The 16064-nt window shown below is 43.6% G+C and overlaps 1 long non-coding RNA gene across 1 annotated transcript in view; it reads left to right on the top strand.

The window, feature by feature from the left end:
* The first annotated feature begins 2066 nt into the window (after window positions 1-2066).
* Window positions 2067-16064, top strand: part of LOC115949514 — a 52470-nt gene continuing 38472 nt past the window's right edge. Inside the window, exon 1 of the long non-coding RNA XR_004082962.1 lies at window positions 2067-2130. This is a non-coding gene — a long non-coding RNA (uncharacterized LOC115949514). The remainder of the gene's footprint in view (window positions 2131-16064) is intronic.

Genomic DNA, 16064 nt, shown 5'->3' with positions numbered 1-16064 from the left:
GCCCCCCCATCTCCTCCTGCTGCCCCTCAGCCCCTCCTGCCCCTGGCTCTCCCCTGCCAGGAGCAGGGGCCTGCAGCGGACCCGGGCCCCACAGCCCCTGGATGGCCCCCGAGTGCCAGTGGGGGATTTCCCCGAGTGGAAGAATCCAAGCGCTTTCGAAATACTAGCACGTTTTCCTGAGGCTAAAAGCGCGGGCCTGGCTCCGTGCAGCGCAGGCACATCCCTTTCTCTTCACTCCTGTCTTCACCTAGAAGCTCCCTTAAAAAATTGTGTTTGTGTTGATTTAACACCAAGGGGAAGACAACAGGCAAGGCGCTGGGATCACAACTCAGTTTCAGTGTGCTTTGGATAATTCTTGGATTTTTAGTAGTATTATTTATGGGATTATTATTGAAAAGAGTAGGCCTGTGTAGTATCATTTTGTGGTAAACCACATTCATTAATCAGCTACTGAATATTTCTCCTTATAGAGATGTTTTATGGGAAGCTAGCCTCAGCCATAATGACTTCTGTAAATTGCAGGATCCCTGTACATCCAGTTTCCCACTGGGCTTCCTAGAGATGTGACTCATTGCTTGTGGCATAGGAAGGAGATGGGACCTGCAGCATTCCCACCAGGAAGGCACAGGTCTGCCATGCAGGTCTCCCCTGGCAGGCTGCTGTCACATGTGAAGCCAGTGCCAGCTCTACCAGTGGGGATTCCAAGATCCCTTCCAGTGGGCCAAGCTGATGAATGTAACCTCCCTGTAGGTCAGCTTCTCTCCTGAGGTTTGATACCTGGAAAATAAATATCCTGAATGTCTAGTATCACTTGTGGTAAGGCTTAAAAGTAGTTTATTTCTTACACTGCCACATATTCTTGCCATTAATCTTTTAAACAGAGCACATGTAAGGTGCAGGCCTCAGGTGCCTTCCATAGGACTGAGCTCCACTGATGGCTTATGGTGCCCATTTTAAACCTATTTTACCAAGTGGCAGAGGGTGTAGGCTTTGACACTTGCCAGGAATGTCCCCTCCAGCTCTTAGTGCTGGTTCTGCAAGCCTCTGTCCCCAAACTCCTCTTTGGTGGAAGGACAAACCAACAGGTTTGTTCTTATCCTGAATGGTTGGGCTATTCACCAGGTCTTCGTAAAATGGACAAGTTTGTGGCTTGTTTTTCTCTCTCATTTTTTTCCCCACTACTTCTCATATTTTTGGAGTTATTGATATCCCCTCAGGTGGATTTCAGCATGACTGGAAGAAAATTTGCCTGCTCTATAAATTCCCCATACACTACTTTCCACGGATAGGCTAAGTGGAAGCAAAGACCCAAATGTGAGCAGACTGTTTAGACTAGAGATAATCACCCTTCTCTGTGGTGGAGGATGAGACACTTCTGACACAAACCTGCTCATTCTTTTCACCAGAATTGTTTGCTTGTTTGCTTCACCAGCCCACAGGAAATAAGCAGAAAAACCACACGTTTTCCTGGATTAAGCTTTGATTTGAAACAAGGTTTTATTGAGACCTTATTATTTCCATCTTTAATGACCCCCAGTGAACTCATTTACTCTAAATTTGAAATTACCTGGGATCACGTAAACAAAACCAGCCCACGCCTGCAGACCCGATCAACCATTGGTATCCTCGCTCTGATCCCTTGCACGTGAAAGCGCCAGAGGGCGAGGCTGCTGTCAGTGCTCCTGGCTGCCGGCTCGGGCACGGCGTTCCCAGCCTGCGAACCCGTGTTCGCCGTGGCTGCAGGGCAGCAGTGCCCGTTCACCACGACCCCAGCCGCCCTCTCAGAGTGTGGGTGATGCTCGCCCTGCCGGCCCGGCCCGGCCCGGTCCCGCACCCCTAGCACGGCGCTGCGGGCGGAGCGGGGCTGTTCCGGCTGCCCCAGCCCGGCTGTCGGGGGCGCACGTCGGGGCGGAGCGGGGGATGTGTCGGGGGATGTGCCCGGCTCGGCCCGGGAGCGGCCCACGCTCGGCCCAATAAGCCCCGGCCCGGCTCTCCAGCGCAGGTGCGGGGCCGCTGCTGCTGCCAGGTGAGGCGCTGGGATCCATCTCCCACGAAAGCCATCCCGCGACCTGGTCCGACCTGGTAGGAGCTAAGCAGGACCGCGCTCCTAAAATACAAAGATGTTTTAAGGTATCTTTTTTTTTAAATTTCTTTTTTAATTTTTTTTAATGTATTAAGGTGTTTTTTATTGTTTTAAAGACAGCATAGGCTTTTGGGCACCCGTAAATTCGTCAAGTGCCGTGGATAGTTAAGCCACTTTAAAGCCTTGAAAGTAGCATAAGCGTTTAAGCCACTTTAGATGTTTAAATCTGTATAAGCTGTTAAAATGCCTTTAATCCTCAAGTGCTTAAATCACCTTAAATCCTGGGAGTTAGGTGAGAGAATGAGCTGCCTTGAAAGAAAGAACCTCAGCTCCAGTTCCCCCCAACCCTCAGTTACCTGATGGATGGTGGTGAAAATGAATGAACTATGGGGAAAACGACTGGAGTCCTTGGAACACGCACGGAGTTCAGTGTAGTGTTGTGTTCTAAAGTGTGCCTGTTCTGTGCCCTCTAAGTTAAAACCGTGGTGCTGCTTCCCCTGGTTTTCAAGCCTTGATAAGAATGATGAACTTCTGTACATTTTTTTGACCAATCCTGAAAGCCAAGATGTGGAAAGGGGAGAATGTATTGACACTTGCCTGTCTGCTAAAAAATAGGCAACACACTTGCTTTAACACAGGCAGCAATAAAGGGTATGAATTTGGTAATTTGTGTCATACTTTTCCATATCTTCTGCTGTGGGATCACTCAGTCCCTTACCTGGCTATCTACTGTATGTGGAAGTCTCTTTGCTTCTCCCTTTCCCCAACTCTATGAGGTGCTTTGGTGGTGTGATGAGCTTTGAGGCAAAAGCTGCTGTTGCTGGTGACTCTTCCAGCCTGGGCCTCACATTCCTTTGTCACAGACCTGAAAGTGTCATTGTCCTTTTGGATTGCAGAATCATGGGATAGTTGTGGCTGGAGGGAGCTTCTAGACACCATTTAGTCCAACTCAATGCTCCAAGTTCTGGGTTTAGCCAGGTGGCTTGCAGCCTGACACTCCTGAGACCTCTCTGGGATGCCTGCACCCTCACCTGGGAGGCTTAATTAGAGGCTGTGTGTCAACCCCTCTGCCCTTCCTAGAGAAAACGTTGAGCTTTCAGCTTCTGGGCAGCCCCAGACTGGTTCCCCTTGGTGGGAGATGCTGAGACTAGGATGGATGATTTGCCGCTTGGAGAGCAATGATTTGCAAAGGGAGGCACGGATGCATGGTGGGCAGCCAAGCCTTACCTGGCACAAAGCACCCGCCTTCCCCAAGTGTCTGGGTGATGCTTTCACCCCTGAACTGAATCCAGCCCCACTGACTGGTGGGAGTAGCCAGGCCAAGCAGATTAGGGGAATACTGACCTCAGGGGCTTTCTAAGCAAAATATTGGAGCTTGAGGACTTGCCCTTAACATTGTAGAGGAACAAAAAACCTGTGGCTTTTTAGCTCACTCTCTTCAGCTCATAAAAGGGCAGTGATGAGGATGAAACTGGTTTTCTCACCACGATGAAAACATCTGAGGAAAATTTCTGCTTACCTTTAAAAATGGTCTCCAACATCACACTACAGAAATATTACTATTTGAATCTCGTAGTTGAATTTGACAGGAAAAAAATAGGATTGCATAGATTTTGATGTGAGGCAGCTCAGCAGCAGATCCCTCCTGGTGCTGTTTCAGTGGCTGATAAGGTGGAATTTAACATTTTCCAGATCCATACTGGGCAGCAATCTTGTTTTCTGTTGCCACAACATTTAAAAGTTCCATTGTCAAAAGCTGCACATGCTGTAGATATATCTCCCCCTCTTCCCCCCGCCCTGTTCTTTGGAAGGAACCCTTAAAAAATAAGTTCTCCTTTTCTTTGCTTTTCATTTGGAATGCTCACTGAAAATGCAGCGGCGAGCATGCTCGAAAGGTGTTGAGGATGCGCCGGAGCGGCACGGGGGGAAAATCTTCCTCGGGCGCCTCTTGGTGGCGCTTGTGCACACTGTGTGCTGTTTCCCTTTGCCCAGCGACGCGGGGTATCGAGCTTCCCCCTGGAAACACCGTGCTCTGTATTTCTGCTCGCTGCCCTTCTTCTCTAGAAACTCTGCTTGGGGACTGGCACTCCAGGCCGTCTTTAGTCAGGGTTTGCTACCATGGGAGGAAAAGATCAAACTGAGGCTGATTACTTTCAAATGGAAATGAAACCAAATCACAGAGTTTTCTAGGTTTTCACTTTTATTACTGTTCTAATTTTAGTGGTCATTCCCTCAGTAGTTTCCCTGCATTTAGTATTTTTGAATTTTCAGATTAGTTTTTTCAGTTTGGAATGTTTTCTATAGGAATATTATTCCAAAGCTATTCTTTTTAATGTTGCTTTGTACTTTCCATTTATACAAAGTGGTAAATATAGGTGCTTAGATGTTGCATTATGCACACACATACACATGTATATATATAAATCCAGACTTATTTGTATGCTAGTACTCCAGTAAGTTATGATCCTTCAAATTTATCTGACATGTATCTATATCTGGCTACAGTTTTTGTCGTGGTGAGCATTTTTGCTCGCGCAGAATTTCTGTTTGTAATTACCATTCCCTTTACTATCTATCTCATCTAAGTGCTGGATAGCAAAGGTAGCAGAACCATGCCCTGGAGGGCTATAATTGCATGGTACTTGGTTTTCCTGGTGTATTTTGTTTAAAAAGCTGTAATGTAATAAATCTTTCCTTTCTTTCCCCCTAGCTGCTATTTGCAGGCTGGTAGTAGCTAGCACCTTGAGCAGAGAGGGGGCCCCACGGTGTGAGCCATACAAAAGGACAGGGTGTTTGTACCAAAATGCCTGGTTCTGTGAGGGGCATGGGTGATTCAGGTGGGGAGAAAGGAGAATTGCTGCCTGCATCTGGGCTGGGTGACAGGGGACAGGAATACTGCCACCGTTGGCCACTGTGTGAGTTTTGCTGTTGTTACTGTCATGAGGGGTCTAGCTCCAAATTTTACCCCCTGTTAGGACTTCGGTGGGTTTTGGCCATTTGTGTCCAAAGCTGCCATTAGTACTTGCCCTGATTTCCCCCTGAGGCTGAAGCTGTGGACACTGGTGAGCTTTGGTGTGGAACTGTGTGCTGGGGGATCACGTAAATCTGCAGATGGATGGGCAAGAATAGCCACTGACTGCTCTGCTTCTGCACTGCTTGGCAGAGAAAAGAGCTCTAAATGAATGTGTGAGTGAGGCAGGTACAGAAACTCACTTTCAGAACTAATTGCTTCTTGCAAGGAAATGTCAGATTTGCTGATTGATAGCTAGCTAGTCTAATGGCCTCAAGGTTTGGATACCATTACTTGTCAAGGGAAATTATTTTATAATAATAATTTGTAGTAAAACATTTTAAAAAGCAAGATCAGAAGAACCTGTTCCCCAAAGCTATGCTATTTAAAATAAAACAATGAAACAGTGATGTCAGATTGATCTAATCAGCAAGCCTCTGTATTGCATTGGAGGTAAATTACACAGTGATTCAAAGAATCAAACTAGGCATATGTAGGCACATAATCAGTAATTTAAATATATTTGCAGACTCTAGAGATGGTATTTCCAAATAATAAAAAAAAAATTAAAAATCTGAAGTTTGAAGTAGCTGACCCAGAGGCAGTCTGCATGACATGGCTTATGATGTATTGGTATTACATTTGCAGTTTGCACAAGTTCAGAAATAACTGAGAAAAAGCAAGAAAGTTTCATTTACCCTGTATTCAAGGAATATATTAAAACTTTTGTTGAACATCTCAAATTTCTTCTTTCTTCTACTATTCTGCTTTCAGGCTAGAATTGCACAGTTTTGCCTTCCTGAACTTGGTGCAGACAAGTAAAGCTGAAGAGTCTTGTAAAGGAACTCCTGTTTTAAATACATTATAAACATGCTCTTCTCCACATCTATTTTTCCTTTCTCAGTACATGCAAATGCATACTTGTAATAGAAACTGAGGTAAGTTTTAGAACTATGTAGCCCATTTATTTATTGTTTTGGTGGATTTTCGTACTTTAAATTATTAATTTCTTTCTGTAAATTCCAATATTTTCAGTATTCCCAGCTCTCTGTTGACTGTGGGACTAATCCATCTTATCTGCCTTCTACCCAAATAGTTTGTTGTTGCTTCATCTTCTGCTATGGTTGGAATTGCTAGTTTTGAGGGAAGTGTCTTGCATCCCATGCTCCCAACTGGTATGTAGTTGGGTTGACTTACTTTCTGAAGGGAAAACTTCATTTTTGGGAAAAAACGTGAGAATGTATTTCTCTGGTTTATTTGTGCAGTATTTTTTTCTCTAGAAGATTTCACAGCAAACTAGGTTTGTTTAGACCCTGTAAGTTAAGTTGTAGCAGAAAGTGTGTCAGGGTCAGTTTAGAATTAATATTTATATCTGTGAATAATTAGTGAAATCACATTGTTTTGAGTAGTTTTATAAACATTAAAAATAAAAGTTACCATGATTTACAGACATGTATCCTTTGCTACTTAGTGTATAGAGTTACACACTTGGGGGTTGAAAGAGTTCACGCTGAAAAAGACGAACAAAGCTGAAACCATGTTGCATTATCTTCATTTGGTTTGGTTGAAAATGAAGAAGTTATGTTGAAAATGATGCCTGAAATATCAGAGTAAGCTCTTAAGAATGGCAATACCAGTTCACCTTACCCTGGTGTGCTGTCACCCATGTTTTGTTCTTTTTTGCTTCTCTTTCCCTCACAATGATTTGCCCCTGTGGACCCTGTGGCTTCCCCTGGCGCTGTGTTGCACAGTCTGCCTGGGTGTGCCCCTCATAAGAGTGGCTAATTGTGGGCTGGGGTCATTAGCCAGTTCAAAGTTGGAGCTTCTTGGGTGATGAAGAGCTGCCATTCTCTCTTCCCACCCTCAAGTGTTTGTAATTCTGACACCCTATGTATACAGTAGTTCTCTGACAGAAGTTGTTTACTGGTTGAGAGAACCATGAATCCATGGAGAGCATTCCTAGGTTGTCAGTCTTCCCCGCCCCAGGGAAGGACTGGGAGTGTGATGTCTGGCTACTGAAGGTGTCCTGCATAGTCCTCTGCTTGAAAGGGAGCTTGGGGGCACAATCTACTGCACTCCACACACATGCCCTCCTCATTAATTCTGGTGATATGGTCAATGACCTTGTCCTGCTGTTGTGTCAGCTAATCAACCATATTAACAGGGATGTTTCTCTTCTGCCACTTTGAAAAAGATCTTACAATTCCCAGGGAACCCTTGTCCCTTCCCCATTGGCTCCTGCCTGACCACATGTTTTGGGATTCCTCCCTCTGCTTAGTGTCACTGGACATAGGCAGGTTACAGCACTGTTAACCTCTCCCTTTTACTGTAGAAGTATCATCCTCCAGCTGTGGCTACTAAAATCCAGAATTTTGTGGTCAGAATGGAAAAAATGAGGAGGGGAACCTTAGGGGAATTCAGGCCCCGGTAAGGAGTGCTGTCAGTTCATGTGCTCCTTGGCTCCTGTTCCTGCACTGTGGACCTGGCTGTGGTTTGCCTGAGATGCCATTAGCCAGATAAATGATGGGCAAGATGGAATGTGTGACATCTGCATATATGGGTCTGTAACTTCAGTTTTCACATGAAGACGTGCAAACCTCTGCCTGGACTGGGGCACTGAAGCACAGTTCTACATGGGAAATGGAGAAGATTCTAAATCACATAGAAAATTGTTTTTATTCTTTGGCCATACATCAGTTTCTATGGAAGACATTTGCCCTGAGATTCTGAGGAGGGCTTGAGCACTAGACCTGTGTTGCCTGGTGTACTGGTTATTTGGATATCTTCCTTACTCATGCTCTGGGCTGGACCAGCAACCAGCAGGGCTGAAAAGAATTTGAGTAGCACTTCTGACAGCAAAGGGAGAATAATCATGTTTTACAGAGTAAACTCATTAGATACATTCTTCTGTGCATTTGAACTCTTTTGACAACAAATTTCTCCCCTTTGCTATCGACCAGAGCCCCAGACAACTAAACCTGGTCCTGCTTACTGAAAACCAGAGCAGCTCTGCAAAGCATTACTTTAAGGGGAAGGGAGGGAACGGGTTAACAGCCCCTCCCCCTAAAACCTAGTATAAATAAATATGTATTGTGGTTTTCAAAGCATTTTTCCTTCTTCTTGAAGTATTTCTTAGAACAATTATGTGAGAAATTCATTATATGTGAGGATTTTGTAATAACAAAGTGAAGTAGCTGTTTGCAGACCTGCTCCCCTCTGTAAATGGGAACATCCCATATGACAGTGGGCCAGATATTACTGTTCTAGGCATCACTGATATAGCTGTTTATTCTCTGAGCCTGGAAGAGATCCAGCAGGATTTAGTTTTATGAGGTTTAATGTAAACGTGTTGTATTTCATGAGATGAAATCATAACACAGTGAGTTTGCAAGAATTCTGAAAGATTATTTTTTCAGAGTGTTGGCAAGCACAATTCTCCTGTGAATTACGTCCCTAAAAAAGAAATATAGATCTTCTTTCATTGGGTTGAAATGATAACTAATCCTTAATCCTTCCTAGATGGCCTGTGTCATTAATGCTGGCTGTGCATTTAGAAAGTGTGCAGGTAGCAGCTTTAATTCTCTAAAGCTATGCGATGCGCAGCTGTGCTATAGCCACAGGGGCTAGCCACGTATTTGAAATGCCTGCTGTTATTTTTTGGGATATGTCTTTGAATTTTGGATGTTTTTTGTTTCTTCATTTTGTGAAGAAGAGAGAGAAACATCCAGCATCTCTCACCTATTTATAGTTGTAGAAGGCCTAGTACCTTTATTACCTGTGTCTGCAGTATGTCTGTGAATACTTACCTTATGCTTGAGTAGATTTTCCTTTGGCTGTTTGCTAGTAGAGAATGATAACTGTTGAGCAGTTTCTTGAGGTTTCCCTTCAGATCTGCCTGGTATACTAAGCAGATGAATGAGATTGCACTTATTTAGCAGTGTCAGTTCCCAGCTGCTTTGCTTTACAGCAGTGTGTGTATATGCACCCTCTTTACCTTGCCTTGTTCTGGGAAAGCAGAGGGTGGCTCTGTGAAAGAGGTACAGGGCTGGGGAAAAATTATTCTATTTTCAGCTTTGCTTAATTCAGTGATATTTCAAACAAAATGTTGCAACTATCTGTATAAGTTTTGTTTTCTAGCAAAGAGGTTTTTGACATTTTTAGAGTGAATCCACTAATGCTCCAAGGCCCCAGCACTGAGCTCTGAAACTTACCTCATTATTTAGCCTAGCACAGAAGGATTCTCAGCTCTGTCACCAGTCTAAGCAACGCTAAGGTTTGGATGTGTGAATGTACATAGATAAAGTAAAACCCCTCAGCTGTGACCTTATAGGAAAATGTCTTCTTCTTATGAGGGAAGTTGGCATCTTGCTCCTTGCAGTTAAATATTTTGAAAAATATTATATTAAATATATACACGTTTTAATATACTTAAGTGGTTTTTTAAAAATTTCATAAAGAGGGGACAAATTCTGACTACTTTGGCTCTATTTTTTTTGAACTGGTTTAGGAGCATTTGCACCGTAATGCATATTTGAGCTTGGGTCACTCACTGGTAATATCATGCTGTTGGCTTTGCATGATAGTGAGTGGTGAGAAGAGGTAATATACCTCTTCTTGGTATACTTCCTTGACACTCATCTGTTACTTTACTCTTTTGTTCATGCTGAAATTGGAGGTGATAGAAATGCATAGCTATGTGTTATTTTTTAGGTTAGATTTGCGTAAATGAAAAAACGGCCTGACTTACTGTGATGGCATTAACAAGTACAGCTTTATCCCCATCTGTGGCTACCAAATCAGGACTGTTTGTTAAAAGTTATTCCCTTCTCTAAATTGGCAGTTCATTATGGGGGATACTGTTCAGTATTTGCAAACATATTCCTTTGGAGGGGGGGACCTTATGCGCTGCAGTATTTATGCGATGGCTGGGAGCTTGGGCACAAAATATCTTCCAGCCAGGCATCCATAAATCAAGCTGTGCTTTTGGAGGTATAAGTCTGGATATCCCAAATTGTGAGTTACTATATTTTGATTTCAGCTCAAATGTAGTCATAATTATTGGGTGCCCTTTAGCCTACAGGTGAAATGTCTGGAAAAAAGAGGATGGACTTCACTATATAGAGAGAAGCTTTTTGCTGACTCAGGTTTTATTTTGCTTGTATTTTCACTGAAAAACCACTGCACAGAAATACTTCCAGAATTGTTACAAGCCACAGACTAGTATGCAGTAAATAATGTTTTTAACTGTGACCCCCTGATCAGGAAGGAGGAGATGAGGCTTTCAGACAGCTGGAAGAAGTCTCCAAGCCCTAGTTCTCATGGCAGGCTTTGGTCACCCCAACATCTGCTAAAGCAACAATACAGCTGAGCACACAAGCAGCATAGTAGGTTTTTGGAGCTCATTCATGGTGATATCCTGATGCAGGTGATGGAGCAGGCAATGAGGGGAAATGTTCTGAAGCGCTGGGTGGGGAGGCACAGGCCAGGGACAGCTTTGGCTGTGGTGACTGTGAGATGGTGGGTCCTGAGATGAGGAAGCAAGGCAAATAACAGGACCATAGCCCTAGATTTCAGGAGAGAAAACTTGTGCCTGTTCAGGGTCTTGTTTGGAAAAATCCCATAGGTTATGAACCCAGAGAGATGAGGTGTCTGGGAGATCTGGTAGGTTTTTTTCCAGGATCACGTTCTCTGAGTTCAGGAGCAGGAAAAGCAAGCAAAGGCAGCTAGGTTTCCTGCTAAGACAGCTGCACTGAAGAGCAAGTTGATTTTAACTAAATTAAAACACAATAGGCAGCATGCATGAGGTAAAAACAGGGACAGGTAACTCAGAAGGCACATAGAGATGATGTCCAAGCATGCAGGGATGGGGTTAGGAAATCCAAAGCCTACTTGGAGCTGAATCTGACAAAGGACATGAAAGGAAGGGCTGTTACAAGTACATTGGCAGTAAATGGGAGAAAAGGAAAAATGTGGCTCTGTTTCTGAATGAGGTGGAGGACTTGGTGACAAAGGACACAGAGATACCTAAGGTTTTCAGTGCCTTCCTCATCTAGGTCTTCTCCTGGGACAATTCTCTTTAGCCTCTTCAGTAATGACCTGGATACAGAGTAAACCCTCATAAAGTTTGAAATAAAACGTATCATCATCTCAGGTGACACAAAACTCAGGAGTGAGAGAGACCAGATGGTTGTGCTGTCATTCAGAGAGACCTCGATAAGCTGGAGAAATGGGCCATAACAGTCACATGATGTTCGTGACAGCAAAATGCAAAGTCCTGCACCTGAGGACAGACAACCCAGGGCAGCAGTGCATAACGGGGATTGACCATCTGGAGGGCACCTTGGGTCCTGGGGATTCTCACAATTGTGAGAACTGGACTGTGATCCAGGAGTGCACTGCTGTGGCAAGGAAGGCCACCAAATACCCTGGGCTGTTAGGAGAGAGGTGGCCAGCAGGTGGAGGGAGGTGATCCTGTCCCTGTACTTAGTACCAGTGAGGCCTGAAGTGCTGTGTCCAGTTTTGGGCTCCCCAACAAAAGCAAGATGTGAATTTACCTGACAGAGCCCCTCTGAGAGGGCCAGAAAGATGATAAAAGGATCAGAGCATCCCTCCTATGAGGAAGAGCTGAGAGAACTGGGACTGTTCAGCCTGGAGAATAGAAGGTTTGGGATGGAGTCAGGCCCTTTCCAGTGGTGCTCAATGACAGAACCGGAAGCAATGGGCACAAACTGAAACACAGAGGTGCTGTCTAAACAAAATATAAAACTTTTTCAGTGTGAGGGTGGTCAAACACTGTCAGTTTGCTCAGAGAGGTTGTAGAGTCTCCATTTTTGGAGATATTACTTTATCCCTTTTTGATCAGTGGGGTTGGACCAGGTGATGTCCAGAGGTCTCTTCCAGCCTCAAGCATTCCGAGAGTCAGTGCATTTTCAAAGCCACAAGGAATATGGCTGTGTGGAACAGATGGAGCCAGCAGCACCTCTGGTGGAGAAGCTGGTGGCAAGGAGTCTAGAGCAGCCATTCTGGAGCAGTATAATTGACTGTGGATTTTGAGGTTTTGGAACACCATGAGTACACGGGCTCATATTCTGGGAGCACATAAAACATAGCACTAAGCATCCCTTGGTAAAAATAAAACAATCAAGCTAAAAGTCTGCCTTTCTCATCATAACAACATGATGAAACATGAAATGGTCTTTTCCTTGGAATTCCAATTTTCTGTTATTTACTTTGCCAGACTGTAATCAGAAATAGATGCTCCATCAGAGTCTGACACAGTGATCTGTAAGCTGTAGTCCAGGAGGAATTCTAAGATCTCAGAATAGAAAAAACGGTGTAAATAATACATTTTTTCCAAGACAAAGAGGAGTTGCAAATACTTCAAATTATGGGTTATAGGGGAAAGTGAAAAGGTCATTTCTAGAAGGTAGCCAATGTCAGAGCTGTTATTTGCCTGTACCAGCCATTTAAAACAGAAAATTAGTGTTGTCTCTTGTTAGGTTTTTCAATTTTCCCTGATTGGTTTTTAAGAAGATAATGAATAAGGAAATTACATTAAAATGAAAGGTGTTCATTTTTTTTTGCTTATGGACCTGAGAGGAGAACATTACTGAGAAAATACTGGGAGGGTACAGTAGTTTTCAGAAATTAGATTCCTCTCACAAAAATTTTACTTTTAAAGCATGGAAAAATATTGCAGCTTCATCTGCTTTGGGAATGAAATATATAGGGCCTCAGAGGAGACGAAGCCTTCTGATTGTGCTAAATGCAGTCCTTACCCTGACAAATCTTCAGGCCATTTGTTTATACTGCATGCTCCAGCCAAATCCCTCAGCTCCCTTGGGGAATGGCACCCTTTGGATACAATCTGCCATTCGTTAAGTGCTTTGCTGCAAGGAGCCCTTTTTTATTACACTGAATTGCTCGAGCTTTGCTGGAAATCCCAGATTTTGTCTGGGCACATATGCATGGATATACTTGCAGTGATTGCTGAGTTTAACTGTTCCCCTGTGTGAGTGACCATGAAGTGTGTACTGAGTTCTGTGTGCTTACACACGCCTTTGGGTTCTGTGTGCAGGGTGAGTGTGCATTCTGGCTGTGTGTGCAGGCATGTGCAACACACACAGAAGAAAGGTTGCATTCAGAAACTGTTTTCTTGCTGTTTTACACAGCCACAAGGCATGCATTCTCTCATTACAATGCATCTTCAGAAGTGTTTCTCTTCTATTTTGCTGGGGGGAGAGAGAAATTTTTATTGCAATTGTACAGAGATCTGTTTCTGAGCAGTGTAACCTGCTTTCCAACCAAGTGTCCTACATCCCCTGCTGTAATCCCAGGCTGTGGATTGCGCACCATCTCTAGTCTCCCCTGTCTCCCTCTGCCCAGAGAGTGTGGATGTTTTGGCAACTGTTGTTAGCTGTTGGGAGCACTGCTTTAGGTTTCTGTCCCCTGCTTAGCTAGCAATCTTCATATAGAAATGTAGTCTCTTGGCTGCTACCCTTCTGTCAAATGTTAACACCACTGGCCGGTACAGAAAAAAAGAATAGGGAGTGGAACTGGAGACACTTTCTCTAGCACTATGTAAGCCCTACCTCTTCCAGAAATCAGGGTTCCATTTAGGGATTTGAGGTAGGAAAGTCAAGGGGCAGGTGATGTGCTGGCATAGAAGACATCACTACTGTATGAAATATAGAAACAATAATGACATTACTATTTGCTCTTTTTATTTCTTTCTTTTTTTTCTTTTAAGATTTGTTTGCTTGTCCTAGCAAGGAATCGAAGAAAATCAGAAAGTTAAATAAGTGGTATATGTTTTTTCTTCTGTAATTCATCAGCTTTTCCATTGCAAGAATGTCCCAGACTTTTGGAATCCATCTGTTCAGTTACAATAAACCTGAGTTTCAGCCTCCTGTTGTCATAACAGTTCTCTCTGCAGGAGCAATAGGAGCTGGAGTGATTGATGAGATCTCAACTTACTATCCTCTTTCAGCCCAGGAAGAACATAGTGCTGGGATAATTGACCCATTGTTTCAGCTCAACGTGTAGGCAGCCTAGCAGATAAAAGGCACTTTGCATCTTCCAGCAGTGCTTCTCTGGTGGAGCTGTGCTGACTTGAAGCTAGGTTTATATGGGAATTCAAAATCAGGCTGCTTTATTTTAACTGACACAAAAGAAGGGGAGAAGTTGCTCTCGGCAATCATAACCCCTCAAGTGTGGAAGTGATATCTTGGGTATTTCTGTGGAACAAGGGAGGAGTCCCTACTGGACAGGGAACTTTTACCCCAAGGTTAATACAGAAATCTTTTTGACTGTAGTTGTGCAAGGCAAATGGGAGCAGATATACTCAAGAAAATATTTTATTCCAATAGCAATAGTCACATCAGAGAAGAAGTGGCTGAAACATTATGTTCTGTTTTGACCTCTGTGAGAGGAGATGATGAAGAGGATGGAAGTCTTAGGTCCCTCTCTTGTTTATTAATTTCTTCTTTTTCTTTTGGGGTTGCTTCCTTTTTTTCCAGTCCTTCACGTTAGCCTTCTTGGTTGTTATATGCAGAGTGTATTAACTAACTCTATTTATACAAAGATGAGCTGTCAAGCCTTCATTAAGAATATCAGCTGCTCTATTCCTGGTCATTCCTCCACAAACAACAGCTAATAAATCCCCATCACTGAAAAGGGGCATTAAAATGCTGTGTAGAAGTCTCTGGGAGGTTTGATTTTGATCCCTTAAATTTGCTTGGTGACACAAAGGCTTACAGGGTCATCATATGGTCTGGAAGGTAACTGTCATGGGAGACTTTTGGCTCCTGAATTCCCATATGTTATTTGTGGTGGGTGTTCTACACATCACCAGCTGGCATCACAACGAGGTAATGGCAAGCAAGGCATATCCATAAGATGCCATTTCCCCCAGTCTGTTCTCTGATAAGATGCCACTAGCTATTACTCTGCTATGCCCTAGAGGATCTAAAATAGAGGATTTTGGACCTAATCTCAAATTCTGTGTTTCATTCCAAGGAGAAGTGGCCCTTCTGTGTATCCAGTTGTACTGGACATACAAACTGGTGCTAGAGCTTCACAGTAAAGGTATTATGCCTTTTCCAGAGCTATTTGGCGTAGATCACATACCTCTGCAGACATTTTGGTAGAAGCCAAAGGAGTTGCCTGTATTGATTTACTCATGGGGCTTGGAGGGGACTGTGGGAGCTGGAGTGAACCTTTGCTCAGTAATTTCTTGGCCTCTGTAGGGGAATGTATCTGCCTAAAGGGAGAGGGAAAACCAGGGTTTTAAGGAAGATCACAATCTGACTTCTCTTCAATCTGTGAAAGTAATACATTTCTTATGCAGAGCACCTCTGTCTGTGGGGTTTTCTCTTCCTGTGAAGATGTCTGAAGTGTTTTCTTTGTGGTACAGCATGTGCAAGGCTCTGTTGATGAATTAAGTGATGTTCAAATTTTATGTGAAAATGTGTGCAATTATCTCTCAGAGCTAAGGGGAAGGCCAGCATGCCCGTCTTTGATCAAATGCACATGGTTTCATTTTCCACTCTTCTGCACATGCAAAATCGGATGTTTTTTAAATTGCACTTGTGTGGAGGTTACTGTATGGACCATGCAAGCTTTTTTATACATGAGACTACTACATGATCTGGTGTGAGCTGTGAACCACTGATAACTAATGCAATTTTTGATATGGAGACTAGGTGCCATGCCTTTGGAAGCACGATATAGCTGCATGAGTTTCGGTATTAGTTTCCATAGTGTGCTAAGAGAAGATTCTTCTAAATACTGGAGATTACATCTTTGGCTAGCAGAAATTCTTGAAGCTGATTTCCCTTTGCAAACCACACTCTGGTGATTCAGACTGAAGAATGCTTTAAGCCTTTTGTCTGTAAGGTACATGTCTTATGTAGGCTTCTGTTTTAATTTACTGCACTTGTAAGCAGGTTTTTCAAACTAGTCACAGTGGTC

The sequence above is a fragment of the Geospiza fortis genome, unplaced genomic scaffold (assembly GCF_000277835.1).
Source record: "Geospiza fortis unplaced genomic scaffold, GeoFor_1.0 scaffold40, whole genome shotgun sequence".
Classification (NCBI taxonomy): domain Eukaryota; kingdom Metazoa; phylum Chordata; class Aves; order Passeriformes; family Thraupidae; genus Geospiza; species Geospiza fortis.
The sequence above is the reverse complement of the archived record's forward strand: the minus strand, read 5'-3'. Positions and strand labels throughout refer to the sequence as shown.